Genomic DNA, 20467 nt, shown 5'->3' with positions numbered 1-20467 from the left:
CTATTTAAACTCCCATTTTGAGGACAATTGGTTTTGAATGGAACACAGTGTTATTCAGGTCTTGGAGTAAATTTAGAATAATTTGATTTGTCTGAAATAATCCCCATCATATCTTTTCTTTGCCCAAATGCTTCTCCAGAGCAGGAAGTGATATAACAGAAAATAGTATGATTTCCTCTAACTTTCTCTCATCTGACATTTAAGTTACCTGCCTGGAGCAATAAGGCACTCTTCACAACTCTCACATATTCAGTGTGAACTTCAAGAAATGAAATATCTTATTTCCCTAGGCTCTGATGCACTACAGTTCTACAGAAGATATAATTCGTCGTAATTGTTTGTGAGGGGAATGTGGCATGTATGAATGACAAGTCATATCCAAGCAACTGCACGACATGCCCTTTATCCAAAGAAAATAATCAGCCCTGAGAGAATGCAGCTGGTGTAGCTTATTTAGAATATTTCATGGTGGCTGAGACAATCTAATCACTTTTTCGTATTAAAATTGTTAATAGAACATAGCAGTAAAGCATGGATTCATAATAATTTCAAATACTTCTTCCCATAGTGCTTCAAACCACAGGATTTAAATTGCATCAAATGAGGCACTTACACATCTTCTTTTCAAAACCACCCACCTGCCCTCATCCTGCTCCTATCGGAGAGAATTAAAATTTGAGAGATTACGTATGATTCATAGCCCAGTAATCGGAAACCAAACATCATTTTCAAAACTGACATGATGAGGATGCTGCCGTTCTTCCCTTTTAAATGACTGCACCTTAGTATACAAGTTTCACAGATTCTCGAATGTGAATACAAAGAAATTCATCAAAACTAACAGCAGGATAAGGATAATTTAAAAAATAAAAACATCAAAATGTAATAGCTAATGGAGAAAATACCTCTGAAATACGTTAAACTTTTGGCAGTGACTGCAGGTAGCTAGGGAACATATTTGTATTCACACTGAAGTATATAAAACTTGCTATGTATTCCAGAGCAAAAAATTCTTAGGCTGGGAGAGAGGTGGATTTATAGACATTTACAGGAATTCATTCAGTTGCAGCCACTCATGGAACAAGATCTCTTAGTGAGAGCCAGTTTCCTTTTACAGTTGTGGAGACCATTATGCAATGCACTAAAGGATACATTAAAGATACATGTGGCACTTATAAAACAGAATTACTTAACTCTACACTGGCCAACTCCCAGGTTTTGATCATTTCAATCCATTGTATGAGAAATTCTGCTGAAGTCAATTGACATTTTTATCCTGAATAAAAATATTAGGGTTTGACTCTTATTGTCAAGACAAACATATTTGAAATGTGAAGGCTAAGATGGAGGGAACAGTCATATTCTGTTTGTTTGAGTCTACCAGTCATACATGGAAAAATTTACATGTCCAATTTCAGTTTTAAATTTCACAAAAAGAGAGGTATAAAGGGAAGTGAAAGTACTACACACCTGTAAATGTGTTGTATTCCCTTGCAGTCAGCTCTGCTTGGCAAAACTGTATTGCTTCTGAGGATCTTGGTGGAAACCTGCAAAGGTGTGGAGAGGTTCTGCAGGGACTCTTGCCAAGTAAGACTTCTCTCACTGAAGCCAGGCTGATTTTGGATACTCTTTAAAAAAATCCCAAAACCTTCCTGAGACATTTGTTTATGTCGACAGCCCTGCTCAAATATAGATGATGTGTTTGGAGAAATTGTTGTGACTTCTTTCAGTGGAAGAAATGCACTTTCACTGCAGTCACCCTTACAGCTTCTTCCCAGGGCACTGTGCTTGCTAGTTCAGAGCAGTCCTGGAAAAACAAAACAAAACAAAACAACAACCAAAAAAAAAAAAAAAACAACCACAAAACAAAACAAACTTCGCCAAAAATACAGGTTTTGCAGCAACATAATAATAGTTATAATCACAGGCTGGTAGCACTCCCAGTGAAATGTTCTGCTTCACACATTGTTTCTTTGCAGAGCACACACTGCTTCCAGTTTCATACAAGCTCATCTGCAACATTTTGGGAGTGGAACCAACATCCCTTCTTTTCTTGCACTCAGAAGGACACGGGAGGTGATCCTGCCCACCTTCGTGGAACAATAAGCAGCATTCCTGGGGAAGGCACTTTCTTTATCACACTTTGTTTCAAAATACAAGCTAGTTGCAGAGGGGAAGTTCATGATGCTTTATTTTCTTAGATGGACAGGAAGCAGGTCTACATTAAGAAATAATTTCTAAAGCCAGAACAGCCATTTATTTTCTGCTGTGAATTTGGGTACTTTAAAACTGAAGACTTCAGCAACAGTCTGACTTGATCCCTTGAGCCTGAATCACCCTTAGTGGCTCTCTAAGTTGCATCTCTACTGTGAATTTCACAGAAGCACAGGCATAAAAAGAGCCTATACTTACAAAACAACAATACAATAATAACATGCGTGTATGTACATTAGAGCACTTCCTGCTTTTAGATGCTGATAATGTAATTAATAAGGCTACATTCCATATCATGTAAATGATGCGACATACAACATCAAATATTAGTCTAACCTATAATTTCAGTTTTCACTAAAAATCCAAGGAGGCGAGGTTTTGCAGGGAAATTATTGCAAACCAAGTTAAATGGGTATTTTTCTCCAGATTAATGCAAAAAGTAAACAGAGAGGAGAAAAGGAATGAGAATAGGAGTTGATTAAAATCCTGGAGATAAGCAGGTTCAAGGAAAAAGGAGGATGGCTGGCAGTCAAGCTGAGTGAAACCTAGCAGAGAAAATAAAAATAAACAGGAGGTACATCAACTACAAATGCCAGAGAAAACAGATCTTTCCCTTATGTCAACCTGTGCAAAATAAAGGTATTACAGTTATTGTCTAAACAGGCAATCAGTATTTTACCTTAAACTGAATTAGGCTTCTAGGAGACAGGCAATCATGAGGTCAATAATTCAAATGCTGATAAAATGTTTCATCAGTTTCTGAAAGGAATCCTGGCTGCCTGCAACAGCAGGGAACAAACTTAATGGCCCAGAAAATCCCCTTCAGTCCCATATTTCTTGATAAACAGATATTTTATGAGAACTATGATGGCCACAGCATGGTAAAGAATGAATGACGTTAAATTAACCCTGCTAACAAAGTGTTAAAGTGTTAAAAAGAGGTAATGAAGACTCAGGTTTCTGTGTACAGGTAGCTGAGCTTGTTTGGTTGCCACGGCAGACACCATAGGAAACACATGTTCAAATTTAGAAATGTATGGATTAAGAGAAAGTAAAAGCAATCAAAAGAAGACATACATTTCTGAATTTGAAATCAAGAGATTAGCTGACAATATCTAATGAAAATCCTTCTTTGTCCCTTTCCACAGACAGTTGTAATTTCCCATTCTGTTAGGCAGCCCACTGCCATGGGGAAGACGAGTCTTGTTGTTCAGAGGAACTGCTCTTGCCTCTGCACAAGTAGAGCATGAGAAATGGCACAAGACCTGCCTGATGATTTCCACAAAAGCCCAGTCTAATGGGACATAGCTTGCCAGGACTTGAGACTTGGCTAATATCTATGTCCTTCAGCCCTATACCAAGATCCAAGACTCTGAACTTGTACTGATGCACTGCCTTAATATTACCAGAAGGATGAAGCTTTGAGTTTTAAGTGTTTTTAAGACCTTTAAAGATGCTACATATAATTTTTAAACATATTCTGAAGGTCATCAGCATGACCTCTTTTTGTACAGCCGTAGTCCTCATCACACCATTCCTGAACTATAGCAACAGAGGGCTGTAAGTCACACTGCGGGATCTACAGTCTCTGCGGCACCACAGGGAGAATAAGTGGTCTTGACCCAAGTAGAGCATTTCCATTGCAATTCCAGGCTCCTTTCCACTGCTTCATAGATGAGTCTCTCCCAAATATATTTAATTTAATAGACTGTCCTATTTCTGGACTTAATTTAATGGACTGACTCTCTCTTTCTAGCTCCCTGTTTACTGAGCGTCCTTACTTTTTTACACTTGTAACCTAGTTGCAGTGACTGCTGGAGCAAGGATGTTAAAGTAAATGCAGGAGCAATCTCAGACAGCAGAGAATGGGCTCAATCAGTCAGACACCGTTATCTAAGGGTGTTTGCTGGGCCTATGATCCTTCTCCACTCCATTGCATTTCAATGTAAAATACATCAAGCTGACTGTTCAAACAGAATTAAGAACATGGGTTGTTACATATTTTGAGTAAACAGGCATGAATAACCTACATCTGCAAAAACTGTTCACACCAGCAACTTTCAACGGATTGTCACACAGGACCTCGGAATGACTAACACCACTCCCACCCCTCCCAAAATTTTCCTGAAAAATAATACAATTTCACAGCTCAGTCAAATTACGAAAAAGTATATTCAAATGAAAAAGATTTATGAGACACATTTTTGGGAACAAAACAACACATTTTCCAAGGGGAATTCAGAGCGCACTGCTACTGCTGTCTCATTATATCTACTACTCCTGCAAAACAAAAAGTTGCTTTAGTCACCTTCCAGCATCAAATAGGTTATAGTGCAGCCAACTGTGTTTGCTTTAAATTGCCTAGTTCAAATACTGATGGAGCTTTCCACGGCAGACTGCAGCGCCAGCACAGACTAACAGCATGTGTGCTTGTCTTACTTCCCAGACGAACTGTGCAGCTCTGCCGGCCTCCGTGTGCCCTGTTCACGTTGCTGATGCACCACAGCTGGGCAGTTTGTGCCTGCGTGTCAGGTGTGTCTGTGCTTTTATGTCTCTTCAACTGCAAATGATGACTGCTGTGTTATCTATTGTAGACAAAGGATGCATAGAGATATTTCTGAGTGGAAAGCAACAGCAGTGAAAGTAAATACTGACACACAAACATGGCTTTGTTTAACTGAAGTGACTGAGTTTAAAGGAGACCCTCTCTCAGAAGTTGTATACAACTTGCAAAAAATAATTTTGAAGTTACAGAACTGCAATAGAAGAAAAAATTCAAATATATGAGAACAATTTGTATAGCCCCTCTGTATTAGTCCTACAAATTCGAATCCGTCCTAGAATATTTTATTCACAGATTATACTTTTCATTTGATTGTTTTGTCTGTTTCGTGAAGTTTAGCAAACTCCAGTGGTGCCATGTACTCTGCTTGCTAAAACTATTTTCAGATCAGTCATTCATTTTATTTATTTGTGTCTTCACATTCAAGCTTTAAACATATTCCTGATAATTTCCACATATTTTACAAAATCTAAAATCTTTTTTAGCACAGCACACATGCATGAAAACTACCAAGAATACCAGCCCAGAATTCTTTGCTCTTTCTTTCCTTTTTCACAGAAAACTAAATAAAACTACATCGCTGTGCTTGTCTGCACACCAAAGGTATTTCTAGGATAGGAAGGATGGATGATCCAGTGGCTTCAACACTTTATAGCATCGGCTTAAAGCAACCCCATGAGGGCCTGAAATTAATTATTGGTAGTTTGCAACTAAAATTAAAAAAAAAAAAAAAAGGAGTAGAAAAACAGAGAAATAGTTGAGCACTAAGCTAACAGTTTGTGGCACCCATAAACGGGGTAAAAGGCTGAAAGTCTTTAGTGAATACTGTACATATAGCTAAAGTAAATAAAAAGCATCCAAGTGCATCACAGACATTTACTAGACCACCAATAAGCAATATGAAAATGCCTCATAACACCTACAAGATACTGTTTAAAGGTGGGCCAGTAGAGCTGGGGATGCTCTTTTTTGGATTTTGGTTTTGCTGTATGCTGTTTATTCAACAATGCACAGCATTATGCTTGTGTGACTTGCCCCATTCCCTAAACAAAACAATATCCATAGCAACACTGGTCTTGAATTCAGTTTTTTCTTAAAAACTACTGCCTGAGTTAGGGTCTGGGCTGATAGGAAGAGCAGTATGCCATGACCAGTCAGCCTGGCTGGGGGGAAAAGTGTGGGCTCAGTAAACTCACAAGCAAGGTCACACAAGCAGGTGGGGACTCTCAAAGTGCCACCTGTGCAGCCAAGAAGCAGGATATGGACAGCCTGTCACTGGGTAAGTCTGGGGGCTATGTCCTGTCAGACCTTTTTATGACCTTGGCTCAAGTCCTCAGTCACAGATATCAGGAACAAAAAGGGTGCTTGTCTTTAAAAGGAACACTTAAATTTCTTGGTCAACAAGACCAAGAAAGCCACGTGTCTGTGGTTCTCCACACCCTCCTGCAAAACTACTAAATTTCTCACCTCACAGACTTTGCGATATTTTCAGACACTATGAAAATGGAGACCAATTAAACAAACTTAGGCAAAAAAAACCCACAAAAATTGTTTTACTAAATTAACCTGAAAGTAGGCTTACATTTTTTTTTTCATGGATCTGGAAAACTAATTGCTTTAGGGTTTGTTGCATATTAAGCGGCCATTTGCTAGACTCACTTCAGTCTATCTTTGCACTTATTTTTTTTTTAATTCCAAAAATACAGTAGTCTAGCATTCTATAGGGTGAAAGTGCCTACAATGTATGAAAGAAGACTGTTTTGGTGCAGGAAGATATGCAATCTGTCCTTCCCATGACTGCATAGTTTCTAGAAGAACAAGTATACAAAATAAAACATGCTTTGCCACATATGTGGTTAATTTTCTTCTAATCTCATTACCATTTAATCAGTTTATTTTTTCAGAATCATTTGTGCTTTAGATTAATCACAATACAGTCATTAAAGAAAAAAAATGGCAACTTCTCAAAGCATTCTAAAAATAATGAAGAAATATAGTTACTAAACTCTGAAATATCCATATGAAGTAGAAGACACCTATTGGAACAACTTGCAGTTTCATGTCTGTGAGACAGAAGAACTGAAATTGCTGAAGGAACTAATCTGGCAGAATAACCTACTAGCAGGACTAAAATTTGTCTGCTTACCATGGTTAGCACACTTCCCTTTAACAATTAAAAAAACAAAAACAAAAACACAAAACCACAAAAACACAAACCACAGAGAATTTCAGAGACTCAATGCTCTCTCTCAAAGCCTGCCAAAATATTCAGATCAAGTATTCCTTCCCAGAGAGAAATTCACTTTTGCATCCTGTGGGGCAACACTGTCCCTGAGCCTGTTCCAGTCAGCATGTGGTTTCTGTGTGGCCCAACTGGGAACATGGGATTCAGAGGAGAATTCTGGCTCCCTGATGTAACGAAGTCAGCCACAGAATCTCAGTGGGTTTATAACAGATTCAGTCTGTGTAAACACAAGTTTTCGTTTTGCAAAAATAAGAGTTAATCTGATTACATTATACAAATGAATACACATGTACCTACATTGGTCCTATAGCCACACTGCTTAAATCTAAACATAGAGTTAACTACTTTCTGACTTGGGCCATAAATTTGTGAGTTGTCTTTGCTGCATATCTAAAAGACTAAGCAAGACAACATTTCCAAGATCTGGGGAAGTTCCAGGAATCTCCCTACTAAAATATCAGGAGGTGCTCAAACAGATATAATAGTATAAAACAATAATTTATCCAAAATAATTCCATTAGAAGCATCAAAGTTACAGCATCTGCCATGCACTTGTTAGTAGCCCAAAAGAGTGCAAACAAACAGCAGCATCTGCTACTATAATTCCTTCCAGCTACTCATTTGCAAGTGTGACTTGCTAAAGGACAGAATCATCCCGTTGATCACTGCTGTACAACTTAGATTTAGCCATGCTTCTTTTCATCTCTTTTTGTGTAAGCATGTGTGTAAAAATGTCAGTCATTTTTGCTGTTGTTGTTTATAAGTTACAGAAAGCCATGAATATTTCATTCTGCAGCTAAATTAACATCATACCACAATCACACATTTCTCCCCAAAGGCAGTCTATTCTGGACTTGGTATTCAATTTCCTTTCAGACAGTAGAAAACAAGTACTTTTCTACAAGGAGTTACTGTTTCAGAACTCAGTGTTCTTCACGTAGGAAGTTTGAAAGAGTTTTGCATCTAAACACAGCGCACAAAAAAGAGTTTCTCTATTTGTACTTCAAACATTGGTTGTCAGATGTACACCTACTTGAAAACACAGACATGGGAAAGAAACAAAAATCACCAGAAAATAAAGGAATTAACTCAATGCAAGTGAGAAAACTTTATTACAAAATAAAATGTGAAAAAAGTTTTCAGGTCTGAAAAGACATTGGGAAATGGGTTGTTTGGAGGATTAGCATGACATTTTTCTTTTTTTGGTTAAAAGTACATTATTAAGTCTATTTTTCTGTTAGCCTGCAGAGGTATCAAAGATTTAAGCAGCTATTATTTATTAAAGTTATTGGGTCTGCAACACACAGAACACTCTAGATGAGTAACACATCTGCAACATGAGTATTTATGTATCTGAGGCCATTCACTGACACAGCTTTAATGATGAAATCATAAGAATTAATGAATGCAAATAAATGGCAGTGAAATCAACACCCTCAGTATGATGAAAAGCAGATACACACTTTTTCACATTTGTAATTATTTTGCTTTTTTTTTTGTGTTTTGGGGTGGATTTTTTGTAATTTTTCTTTACTAGTCCATGCCAGATCCTGGTTTAGGCAATCTTTGCAGTATTTCTGCATAGACCTTTTATTCAGAAGTCTCAGAATACGTATTAAATAATGTACTGAGTGCTGGTGTTAATGATGCTAAAATGCCCACAATTTCTAGGTATATTTATCTTTCAATAGCTTGGTTTCCTATGGAAACAAGGCTTACATTACACAGATATCCTGCATGTTGTTCCAGTTCCCTTCCTCCTTACATAAGATTTGAAACCTTTGGGCAGTTTCACCTGAGCTTGCTAGAGGCAATGAGGTCTCAAGGCAAGTTAAGACTGCAAAAGCTTTGTAAAACTAGACTGGTGGCTATACATTCAAAAATAATAACTTGATTTTATAGGTCTATTGCTACAGTCAAAACAAGCAACACTTACTTAGTGGAGAATTCTCTCAAAGAGAGAGTAATGGGTAAATATGGGTAGAACACAGAATCATATTATAATTCAGTTAAGTAATCAACCAACAAAGAGAGACCACATGAAGCCAGGTGTCTTTAGTTCTGGTGTTCACAGGTTTACTTGTTTGTTACTTGGATCAGTAATAAATTCCCACGATCCTATAGAGTATTTTACATTGGAACTGTTCAGAACTGCATACAGGAACGGCCTTAACAGAAACGCTTCTGTGTTTGTATCATTGTCAATACAAAATTAGCCCCATTCCCGAGTCACTGTAATCAGCTGCCTGAGCATAAATGTACCACCACCCTCTGCTGGAAAGAGTTTAATCTACAGTCAGAGCTCAGTGAAAATTCTAGATCCAGAACAAAACTTGGGCACACAAAATTAAAGGTTACAACACATCAGGTTTATAGATAATTATTACCTACAGTAATGCAGATCATTGCACTGGGCTCCAAGACTTCCCACATAACACCAGGACAAAGTCAGGCTAATCAGAACAGAATCACAAGCAACACTGGGCTGGTGGCAGAAAATTCCTGAGCATCACCTAATGAGAAATGCTAATGGCACCAACTTGTCCTCAGTCTGGTTTCTCACTGGGTTATTTTGTAGGTTTTTTGTTGCTTATGGGGTTTACTGATTTTGAAGGGAAGAAGTAAAGCCAGGAAGACTTTCATTTTGTTAACGAAGAACCAAATTCTAATTCTGATGATAGTGAGATATTTAAGAGCTCCACTCTGTGCAGCACAATGTGAGTCTTGGAGCCGGTGGTGTGTCTTACCATCTCTTTGGTTTCCTTTGTAAGATAAGGCCAGAACAAGACAGGCAAAAATCTTACCAACATAAGATACATTTGGACAAAGAAAATCTGCAGTATTAGACTACATCCCTTTGATATCGTTTGATTATTTGTTAATGTGAAAACTCTATCAATGAATTCTTACTGATTAGTAACTTTTACCAGTATCTTATCTTAGTCAATAATTAAGCAAATATTTTTTCCAGTCCTAAAGCAGACATGCAAGACCTCTGCTTCCTTGGAATTAAAATATTTTAATTCCTTTTCTTTTTCTTGAATATATTGCTGGCTTTAATAAAAGCAGAGCTCTTTGTTCTGTTTGAAATATGTAGATATGTAGGAACCACAGTAAGTAAAGAACCCTTGATAGTCCTAACACAGACCTAAAAAAAACCAAACAAACAAAAAAACCACAAACAAACAAAAAAAACCCACAAACAAACAAACAAACGAAAAAAAATAAACACCCCAACATTGACAACATGAGACGAAACAGACAAGCCAGCTGCTCAAAACCAAGGTCAAGAGAACCAAATGAGTAACAGATGGTACTGACTACCTTTGGCCATCGAAATCAAGCTCAAGCAGTACACTACCAGCTGTGCAGAAGAGTAGAAAAGCAGATAGGTTCAAGTGAAGGGAAACACATAATGGCTTGAGGGTTCTAGCAATGAACTTATTTTAGCGAAGCAATGTTAATCGGCCACCACCCCTACCTCTGTGAATCTCTTTTATTTCAGATCTGCAAGAAATAAAAGCTTTTCATTCCCTGGAAAAATGTAAGATGAAATGAGACATGAAAACCACTTGCACTTCTAGTGTTAAAAACAATACTATCTATAAAGCAATTAGGTGTTTCCACATGGAAAAACACATGCAGTTCTCGTCTGCCTCCCTGTCTTAGAGAAAGTTAGCTGTTACAGACATACATGCAGATGTATGATGAAAAGATAGAGAAAGCACAAACATCAGGGCATATTAGAAGAAAAATAAACAGCTTACTTTTTAACAGCATGTTTTATCTTAATTTTTATCAAGTTCTTTCAGTTTACTGGGCACTGCTTGCTTCCAAGTTTAACAGCCCAGCTTGACAAAAAAAAGATTTAGGTATCTCACTCACTTGCACAGGCATTTATAGAGAATGCGGTAGATGCCATGGTAATGGGGTGAACTCTCTCTCAAGCTTCAGAAGGCACCAGATGGAAACAGCAGTCAACAAGTTTAAAACAAGTATGAGAAGGTGGTTTGCACACAGTGTGCAACTAGTGGTGAAACTCTTTGCCACAGAATGCTGCAGATGCTGAATTTTATTTGCTCTAAAAAGCAATTGGATGAATTCATTGAGGAAAAACACACCAAAGACCGTGAAATGTAAAGACAACCATCTCTGGCATGATAAGAACTTGGGTCACTGCATACTCTTATTCTCTTACCCAGGCATCCACTACTGTGTAACATCAGAGGCAGAATATAGTTTGAACGGGCCTTTGCCTTGATCTGGCACAGTATCATGTTTTCCAAACCCAGAGCAGTGAAGTTTGCTCCTTGCCCAGACTCTGTCCAATCCTCCTGGTGCTTGAAACTAAACGTGGTCTTTGTGGAGTCCACTGCATATCTAAATGTCATCTTCTGAATGTGCACAGACACACGGCCATTCTTGACAATAGTGTGCAACTTATCTCTCCCTCTCTCCTTCATCATCCTTCATGTGCTCTCTCAGAGCACTCCTTAGGGACAACAGCTACCTGCAGCTGAAGTTGCTCCCTTCCATCTTCCTCATCCCACATTCTCTCTTAGCCATTAAGTAATCCAATGGCAAGAGCATTCACAAAGACAGAGAAGATAGGGTGCATTCCTTCTTGGTCTTCTAAATGGAAGGTTAAAATATAAACACCAGATAGAGCATGAAGTGCACTTCTTGCCCAAGAGCCCAATCAGTTCATCATTAGACCAAGCAAAGAAAACCTACTTTTCTTTCCATGGGATAGCTTGAGAATGAAATATGTGCTGTGTGCTGACCAAGACAAGGTGAGAAATGGGGTCTGAATCTGTTTAGTCAGAGGAGAATTGAGCATAGGCCCCTCACATGTTAGGTGAGCTCCTCAGCTACTGGGGTGTGAAGCACACAAAAACAATGCCACGGCTTGTTCACCGGTTTAAAACAAATGATCCACTCCTTTTCACCTTTATGCATAGATAAACCTTACATATCTAGCTCCAAAAGAACATCCTGCTTTGCAAACCCAACATAAAGAGAAGTGTGATCCCAGATAGTAAAACAAAGAGCCTTGTGGCACCTTGAGGATTCACCCTTTCTGAAAGATTACCTGCTGCCCTGCTTATGGTCAAGGTTGGCATTAGTCAAAGTGCTGGAGTCTTTGAATCATCTCCTTCAGTTCCTTAATCTGGGCTGTGGACGCCACTTGTCTCTTTCTTTTTCTCCTTTTTTTTAAATTTAGTCTACATGACAAAAGATCAATGAATTGAAGTGAAGCTGTTACACATTTCTGACCATAACAACGAAGAAGTACAAGAAAACCCTTGTTCCAATATGGTGCTTCTACAATCTGAAGATCCCATTGCTACAGTTTTGGATACACATTGGTAAAATGTGTACAACTACTGTTCACAGACAACTCCTTCTTGCTCAGCCTTGGCCTCTGAAAGAGGTTGTGGACCAGCCTGGCATCCATATGAAATGCTCATGTGGTTATTCCTCAATACAGTTCCAAAAAAATAAACTTGAAATTGACTGTTTAAAATAAGCTGGTTCATTCTGACTGGGACTAAATATTATATTCTAAAAGTCCTCAGCTATTGGAGGCAAGGAAGACAGAAACTTTAAGCAAAGAGGTGGTCTGGGGACAGACAGCAATGATTTCTTCAAGTCAGCACAAATGCAGCTGAAAAAGGACACATGCCACAGTCTACATCACCAAAGAAATAAAGAAACTACTAGCTAGGATGAAGAACTGAGCAACATGGATAATCTGAAAAAAACCAAAAAGATAGTTCACTTTCAGGATATTGGGTTTGAACTGAGAACAGGACATCCAGAAAGACAGGCTGAAATGTGAAACTAAATTGAAAGAGACAGAATGGGGTGAAGAGGTAAGCTCAGGAGTTGCCTGCAAAGAGAAGCTCAGCAAAAGCTCTCACAATGCTTTATATCATTCACACACTAAGAATAGGGAGGCAAAAAAAGAGGGAAAGAAGGATCCATAGATGCATGTGAAAGAGTTCAAATAAGGAAGAAGAAATTATGTTAAAAGCCTCATAAAAGGCTATGAGGTTGGTTAAGCACGACCAGGGTGAAATGCACATAAGCAATTTATATTGACGGCTAATAAATCGAGGGAGGAGAGAGGTTATTGCCCATCCACACAATACAGCAAAGGTAACTTGTTAAAATTCAGATTGTTTTAAGATACTTCTGCTTGTACATTTAGCATCATATCCAGTCAACTTATGAACCAGCTGAATTCCTGTCCTTAATTGACACAGGAAGCTAAAAGCAACATAATTTTTTAATAACTTAATTCTCAGGTCCTGTATTGAAGCCACCTGTGTTTCTTGCTTTCACTCCTTATATTGGAAAACTACTTGAAATCCTGCTATACTGGTAAGAAAAGCAAGGCCAGTGAGGCACAGACAGAACAACAGTATCATCTGTAAGAAATTTAGAAACTTTTAAAAAAATTTTGACTACTTCAGGGCAAGCATGTTATTACTATTTCCTATTCCAGAATACTTTTCCAAGTGAAAAAGCTTTAAAATGACCCTTTCTGTCATTTCTGCAATGTGTCGTAACTCTTTGCCTTTGTTTTGTCAGTTTGAAGCAAAATCCTTCAGTGTCTTCTCTGTTCCCCTGATTACCTTAGAAGACATTTTCTGCACTTGCTCCAGTTTGAGACCATGCTTTCCAAACACAGATGACTGAACAGCGCAGGGTTCCTAAAGACTGTTAGTGGCTTGGGCATTGCTGTTAATAATCTCAATCGCTTTCACTTTATGTATATATAAAGACACCTTGCTGTAGATTTTAGGTGCACATTTGCCATCTTCTTTCCCAAAAAGCAGTAGCCAACTGCTGCCTTACAGTCTCTATGTGATTCACCTATATATGAGATTTTTTTCTCTCTAGTTAGGAAACCCCAGTTTATCTCATCACCTACATGTGCAACCTTGCAAACCATATTAATAAAATTTATGTCATTTCTGCAACTACAGTACACAAATACATTAAGTATTTTTTGTGTTATGTACTGGTTCTTATCTCGATAATTCTTCCCAATCTTGTATCAAAAAATTATCAGAATTCTTCTGCCCTTCAGTGCTAATCGTTGATGAAAACATAAGATCCATCCCTTGAGAAAGTCCTTCAGACCAAATATTCATTCCAGAGATTCTATCAGCATATTAGGTTCATTTTTACCAATGCTAACCAAAGTCTAAGTCTTACACTAACCTTCTTCTCCTCTAGTTAAATTAATAATATTATAGCTGTTACTACACCAAACACCTCAGTGAAATGTAGGCAGGCTTCTTGTTTTCAGTGAATTATTTTAACACAGAAAGCACTAAGCTAGTACAATGTGATCTACTTTTTGTAAACAGAAAATGAGGTGAATTGTGACCTATTTGTCTTCACTCGTTCTCCTCTTCAAAATTGTTCTTAAAAATTAATATTGAAATAATGTAAAAGGTTTGTAATCACCTGAACCACTTCTACACCCTTCACTTTTATCTGGATAATCCATTTTTCAGTTCTGGAGTGCTAGATCACAATAATGCTGCTGGACATAATCAATCCAATATGCCTCACTTCTATGGAACAGAGCTAATCAAGTTCTCTCCTTCTCAGAGAGTTGAATCCCTCCTTCCTTCACATACTGGCAAGATTAATGCCCTCCTCCATGTCCTTTACTACTCCATCTTCATCTTAAAATCTGGTCAGATTATTTCTTGTAAAGAAAGTTATTCAAGTACTTTTTCCTGTCCAAGGTGTCTTTAGTCTTGGTCCACTCTGGCTTCTCAACATCCTCACTTTCTCTTTTTTTGTCTCTTTCTATGCATATGTGATAATATTTAAAATTAAAAAACAAAACAAAACACTTTAGTTTCCCTTTTAAGTCTAAACTTAGCTTAACTTCTCACAAGTCTCATTTTACTCCTACACTTTCTGACTTCCAAGATATATCTTTCTTTGACAATCAGATTATTTTTCCATTTCTGCATTTGGTTCTTCTTTGGACATAATTCAGCCAAGGAAGTTAGACCTACCTGGCTTCTGACAGGCAGGATACCCTGCAATGGAATGAATCTGCATGAATTAACTGTGCATAATTTAAGTCTTAAAATGAAAACAAGGTTCTTGATCTATCAAAGAAATATGTTCTGAAATCATTTCCTAACAGAAAGAGGGCAAAACCCCTGAACTCATTTTAGGATTAAGATTTCCTCATTCTATGGAAGAAATGTATATCTTGGATAACCTTTCTTCTATTCAGAGTGTTCTTCCTTATGGAAAACAAAAATGTCAGTTCTTAAACAAATGGACATAGGAAGCTGCATGCAGCCACTTTTCAGCATCTCTTCCAACTAGAGAATAAGCATTTAACCTGAACATCAGTCCTCAGAGAAAGGACCACGGTCCCAAGCATGTCAAGCTTTATGGGACTGCCGTGGCTATGTTTTGGTGTTCAGGGCATGACACAGGATTTACATGCTGTCACATCATGCGATACTACTGTAGCTTCTTGAATTTGTACCTCTGTCCATAAAGGAAAAGAAATGTATTATTATCTGTTATTCAGACAAAACTGAAAAAGTCCTTGAGAATCCAAACTATCAAAGCTTAATTAAATACAGATATAGGCTCTGCATTTGATTTATGAATGATCTGGGTGTCCAAGACATTCCCATTAAAGATCTGGGGTACTTCCAAGGCTGTTTTTATCCTAACAACAAACCAATTCAGAAAAATTTTGTTCAGTTCTTGCACTTCTAGTGTCTGTTTTCTGCTGAACTTCCTGTTTTCAAATAGTTGAACTAACCTAATTATCTTCCTTATTTCAACCCTTTCATACCTGTGCTATCTGAACACGCATACCAACTACAATCACAAAAGCCTGGTTTCTAGAGACTAAAACAGGAAAAAAATAACATATTCCAGAATGTCTTCCCTCCTTCCTTACACCCAGCAGCTAACTCTTTCAGAGCCAAGAAAAGACATAAAGGAAGATGGGACATGCTTCAAGATAAGCTTTTTAAAATATCCACTGGGTTTGTGTGTCTTTTTCCTAACTATATGATTACAAAGCTGTATTAAGAGTTACTGTCAAGTCAGATACATCTAAGACCTGACATTCTGCAGCCTTTTAAGATATTATTTTTCTATATAGATGTGAATGTTTTTTACAATTTCCTGACCCCAGTTTAAGTATATTCTTTAATTGCTGTTTTTACTGATGTGTATGACAGAAATCATCACCAAAATAAAAGCACTAGGACCCAGACTGTTTTCGCTAGTATTAGTACAGGCAAGTTAAACTAATATTTTTTTCAGCATGCCAGAGAGATGCAATTAAAAGCTATTTTAAATTTTGAGGATTTCAGAGAACAGCTAGCAGTCACTGCTGTCTGAAAATAACAGTCAAAGGGAAAATGTTGGTGTTTGATAGTTACTGACAAGTCTTATATGGACAGACTCTGTAGGTTTGCCCAGAAGACATATTTGCGTGATATAGCTCTGCTATTACTAGATCTGAGATTTCATTTACCATATCAGGGACAGACCTAAGCTTAGAATAAGCTAAGGAATTGTCTTGCCAACACAACTCAAAGTGTGTTCCACAAGAAGAAAGGACTCCCAGTGCAACTTGGAATTTTAAACAATACAGAAGTCTCAGATTTGCTCCTGAATAACAACAAATGCTCTTCTCAAAATAAAAATAGAGCACATCAAATATACCAGCTGCTTATTAACTGTTTCATCACTCCCCACTAGACAAGTAATAATTTTTTTTCTTGGGCTTTTTTGTAGACAAAGATCAATTCTAACCACATTTGTCAAGTCACTCCATATGTAGGACTAAACAGAAAGTCTTTTGGTTTTCTAATGCTTTACTCCCTTCAGGAATTCAATCATGCATGAGATGAAATACACTGACTTAGTATTTTCATGAACTGCCTACTCTGTAAGGAACTTGCCCTAAACTTGCATTGAAAACCGTTCCGCAAAAAAATCAGTCACAGCACGACAGCTTGCATGGCTTTTCTCTTTATCAGGGACTACACCCAACTTCAGAATGTGTCAGTTCTGGAGGCTGATGCTTCCTCTAAATCTTCCATTATACTAGCAGTGACCCATGTAAGCGGCATACAAAAGTTCCCAGTTTCCAAAAACCAGCCAGTAAAATTGTCACCCTGTGATGGCATCAATGCCTCATATGAAGCAAATAATACCTATTTGGTAAGTGTTAGCTTGGAACAGCATTTCTCTAACAAAATTAAAACAGAAGGCCACATGCAACATTTCTATGGCTTTAATAGGACTCAAGCAGGCATTGGGAGGTGGACGAGGTAAGGAGGAGATTGTTGTCATCTGTAACAGAACTGGAGCATGACATTGCAGCTCTCCTCCTCTTCACGATATCCACATCACGGAACACAGCAGTACCAAGGCTCCACCCCCTTTTCTCCCCTCTCACCCTCATAAACTCTTATCAACACCTTATCATATTCACAGCCAAAATAATGACTATTTTCAGCTACAAAAATAGTAAACAGAGAACAGAAACATCACACTCCCTGTTCAGTACCTGTTGCTTTTTCATTTATTAACAAATAAAAAAATCCAACGGAGCGTCCCTTTATGAGAACATAATTTATATTTTATGAATGCAGGATAACCAGTAAGTCTTTATATGTTCTAACACTTGCTATCAATTGATGTATTGAGTTTATTTAGATGAGCATAAGAGACCTACAATCTCACTTGGAATTTATTTCGTAACAGAAAAACAATTGTCTCTCCCTTGCACTGTCACACTATAAAAGGTCACCACATACTAATATACAGTCAATAAAAAGGCGAAAAATCTACTTTTTAAAAAAAATTAATTACTTTGCCAGAAATCTTTTCCCTTCCTTAAGCATGGGAGAAAAGTATGAACGGAGCCCAATAAATAAGTTTGCCCTGTGGTATTCAGGAAGCCAGATCTAAAATAACAATCTATGGACCCTGACCCAGAGAGGAAGCTCCAGCTCAAGGCTAAGAGAAGCTTGACCAGCAAGAAGGGTCAACCGGGCTCTGCACTGGGAGGGCTGTGAGCAGCGGCACATGCAGGAGGGCCAGGCTTGGGAGATCCACCTCTGGAAGAGAGGGTGCCTGCATGGCCAGGTCACCCTCAGCACCTCTGTCCTCTCCACTCACTCCTGCGCACAGCATCCTTTAGCTGATCCCTGAGGGAACACAAAACTTCGCTTGCTGAAATCTTCCTTCTGTTTTCATACGTTCAAGAAATTATCTTGTGAACTCATTACTTTCAAAACCTCATGAAGCAGGGGAACACAAAATGACCCAGACAGACAGACATGCAAAGCAAGCAGAGCTGTTCCTATTTTTCAGAAGCAATTCTGTCAGGAACAAATTCTGTGTCTCAGACAAATAATGACTTGAAGCACTTCAGTAAATTACTCCCAACTACTTCTCTAAGTGGTGACTGTGAGATGTATCTCCCATTTTCGGCCACAGGAAAAACGTCTATAATATGTTCTTTGAAGACCTCTGGTGGCAAAGACTGAGCACTGACCTTCCTTCTCTAATTCGAACACAAAACTGGAGAGGATCATGCAGTGGTTTTGAATGGTAATTTTATGCACCTTTGAATAGCTTGCACAGAGGTTGACTGTAATTTTGCTATAGGACACATTTCCTGGAACTAATATATCACTGTCCTTATAATACCCAGAATAATGAACAATTGCATAACTACAGCTGAGTAAATAATTACTTTCACTTATTTTTATCCTGCATTGAGTTATCTATAAATTGCAACTACTGTAGATGTAATGTTAGATAAAAGAAAAGAAATAAAGTTTATTCAAAGTACTAATAATTATTTCAGCATCTTTATTTTGCCTCCCTCCTTTCTGAACTACAAGGCTAAAGCATTCAATTTTACTTTTGTTTTCTTTTTGTTTTGTTGATACCAGTTCAAATAGTCAAGATGACCCAGGTCACTCTATTTGGCTCAAAATCTGGCTACAGATCATTTTGGTTACTGTATGCTCACTAATAATAAAACCCTGCTTTCCAAGATGTGCAACCATCTTGCTCAACAGCCCAATTTGATCTAAGAGGTTTCGTTGTACGAATTAGCTTGTTGTCAACCTATCCAAACAGCTTAACTTCTTGCTCCTTTCCTAAATCAAGACGGCAACATCTATAAAAACACAACAGTATAAACATCATGAAAGACAGAATTGACAGCCTAGTTTTTTTAGCCACATCAGAAGAAGTTTAGTACATCCATATCTCCAAGACAGCAACAACCACATACCGTCAAAAAAAATGGGTTGGGAGTAAAAGAAAATATTTTCTCACTTTGATGGCAGATTTCACAAGAAAGGCTGAAATTAGCATCCTCTCTATTTTTTTTTTTTTTTTAAAAAGCAGAAATACATCTTTTAATCAACAGATTAACCTACACATATCAAATGGCCAAATAGATGCCTTTTCTTCAGTAACATCAGTAAAAAGCAGCACTCCATACGAAGGAAAGACCACCAACTAGACTGTTCTAGAGTCTGAAGAGCCTAAATCTTTGGGGACTTAGGCTCCCTGCAAGCCACAGCTCACACACGCCTCTAAATGCTGAGCACTCCAGCCTCACAAGCTACTGTTTACTTTATTTAACATGCTGCCAGAGCTTCAACAATCTCTAAGATTAAGCTATAGCGGTCTGATGGAGTCTAGCTCCACCAACGTCTTAACACATATCTGGACTTGAATATCAGGTCCAAACTGCCCATTACCATGAAAAAAATTCAGATTCCTCTTTTTATAAACAAGAAACAATTGTGACATAGCTAATTTTCAGTGATATTTTACATCTTCTAAAATAAAACATATTTGGAGACAATTTCCCTATTTGTTTTTGACTAGTGATTGCATAAGTTAAAACCACACCATTCCTACCGTTCCTTGATTAAAGTACTGGGGGGACAGAAACAGAGATTAAAAATGTCAGTTCCACTGCAGATTTTGCAACTGATCTTTCAATGACTGTGAAATATCAGGACAAGAAATACAGCAAAATGCCCAAATGTAATGGCTTCAGTGGCTTAAAAATCTGCCTATGACTTCTTTTTTAAACCATCCTATAAGCTGTTCTTAGTTGAAGTTACTGTTTGAAGCTCAAAGTATGATATACTTCATGATGACTAAAACATTTTGTAAATCCTGTGTTAATATGTTGAGGGTGAACCTACTGCAAAAATAAACAGGTCAGAATGATAATGAACTGTATGCAAGGTATGCAGCTGAGAGCAGCAGCAAGACCTGAACTTATTTCAGAAGATCGGAACACCATCCATATAGCTGTGAGTGAAATGAACATCAAAGCCTTTCAAGTGGTCAGTCATCCTTGATATACCCTTATGGACACCTTTGGG

The 20467-nt window shown here is 37.9% G+C and overlaps 1 protein-coding gene across 5 annotated transcripts in view; it reads right to left on the bottom strand.

The window, feature by feature from the left end:
- LOC110357667 (uncharacterized) overlaps window positions 1–20467 on the bottom strand; it is a 57513-nt gene that overhangs the window by 23730 nt on the left and 13316 nt on the right. For 4 of the 5 annotated variants that reach the window (XM_065045173.1, XM_065045175.1, XM_065045176.1 and 1 more), the window contains one exon: window positions 1471–20467. This exon is cut by the window's right edge. The gene's annotated coding sequence lies outside the window, so the exon portion shown is untranslated. The remainder of the gene's footprint in view (window positions 1–1470) is intronic. The other variant, XM_065045177.1, reaches the window with a different exon arrangement.

The sequence above is a fragment of the Columba livia genome, chromosome Z (assembly GCF_036013475.1).
Source record: "Columba livia isolate bColLiv1 breed racing homer chromosome Z, bColLiv1.pat.W.v2, whole genome shotgun sequence".
Classification (NCBI taxonomy): Eukaryota; Metazoa; Chordata; class Aves; order Columbiformes; family Columbidae; genus Columba; species Columba livia.
The sequence above is the reverse complement of the archived record's forward strand: the minus strand, read 5'-3'. Positions and strand labels throughout refer to the sequence as shown.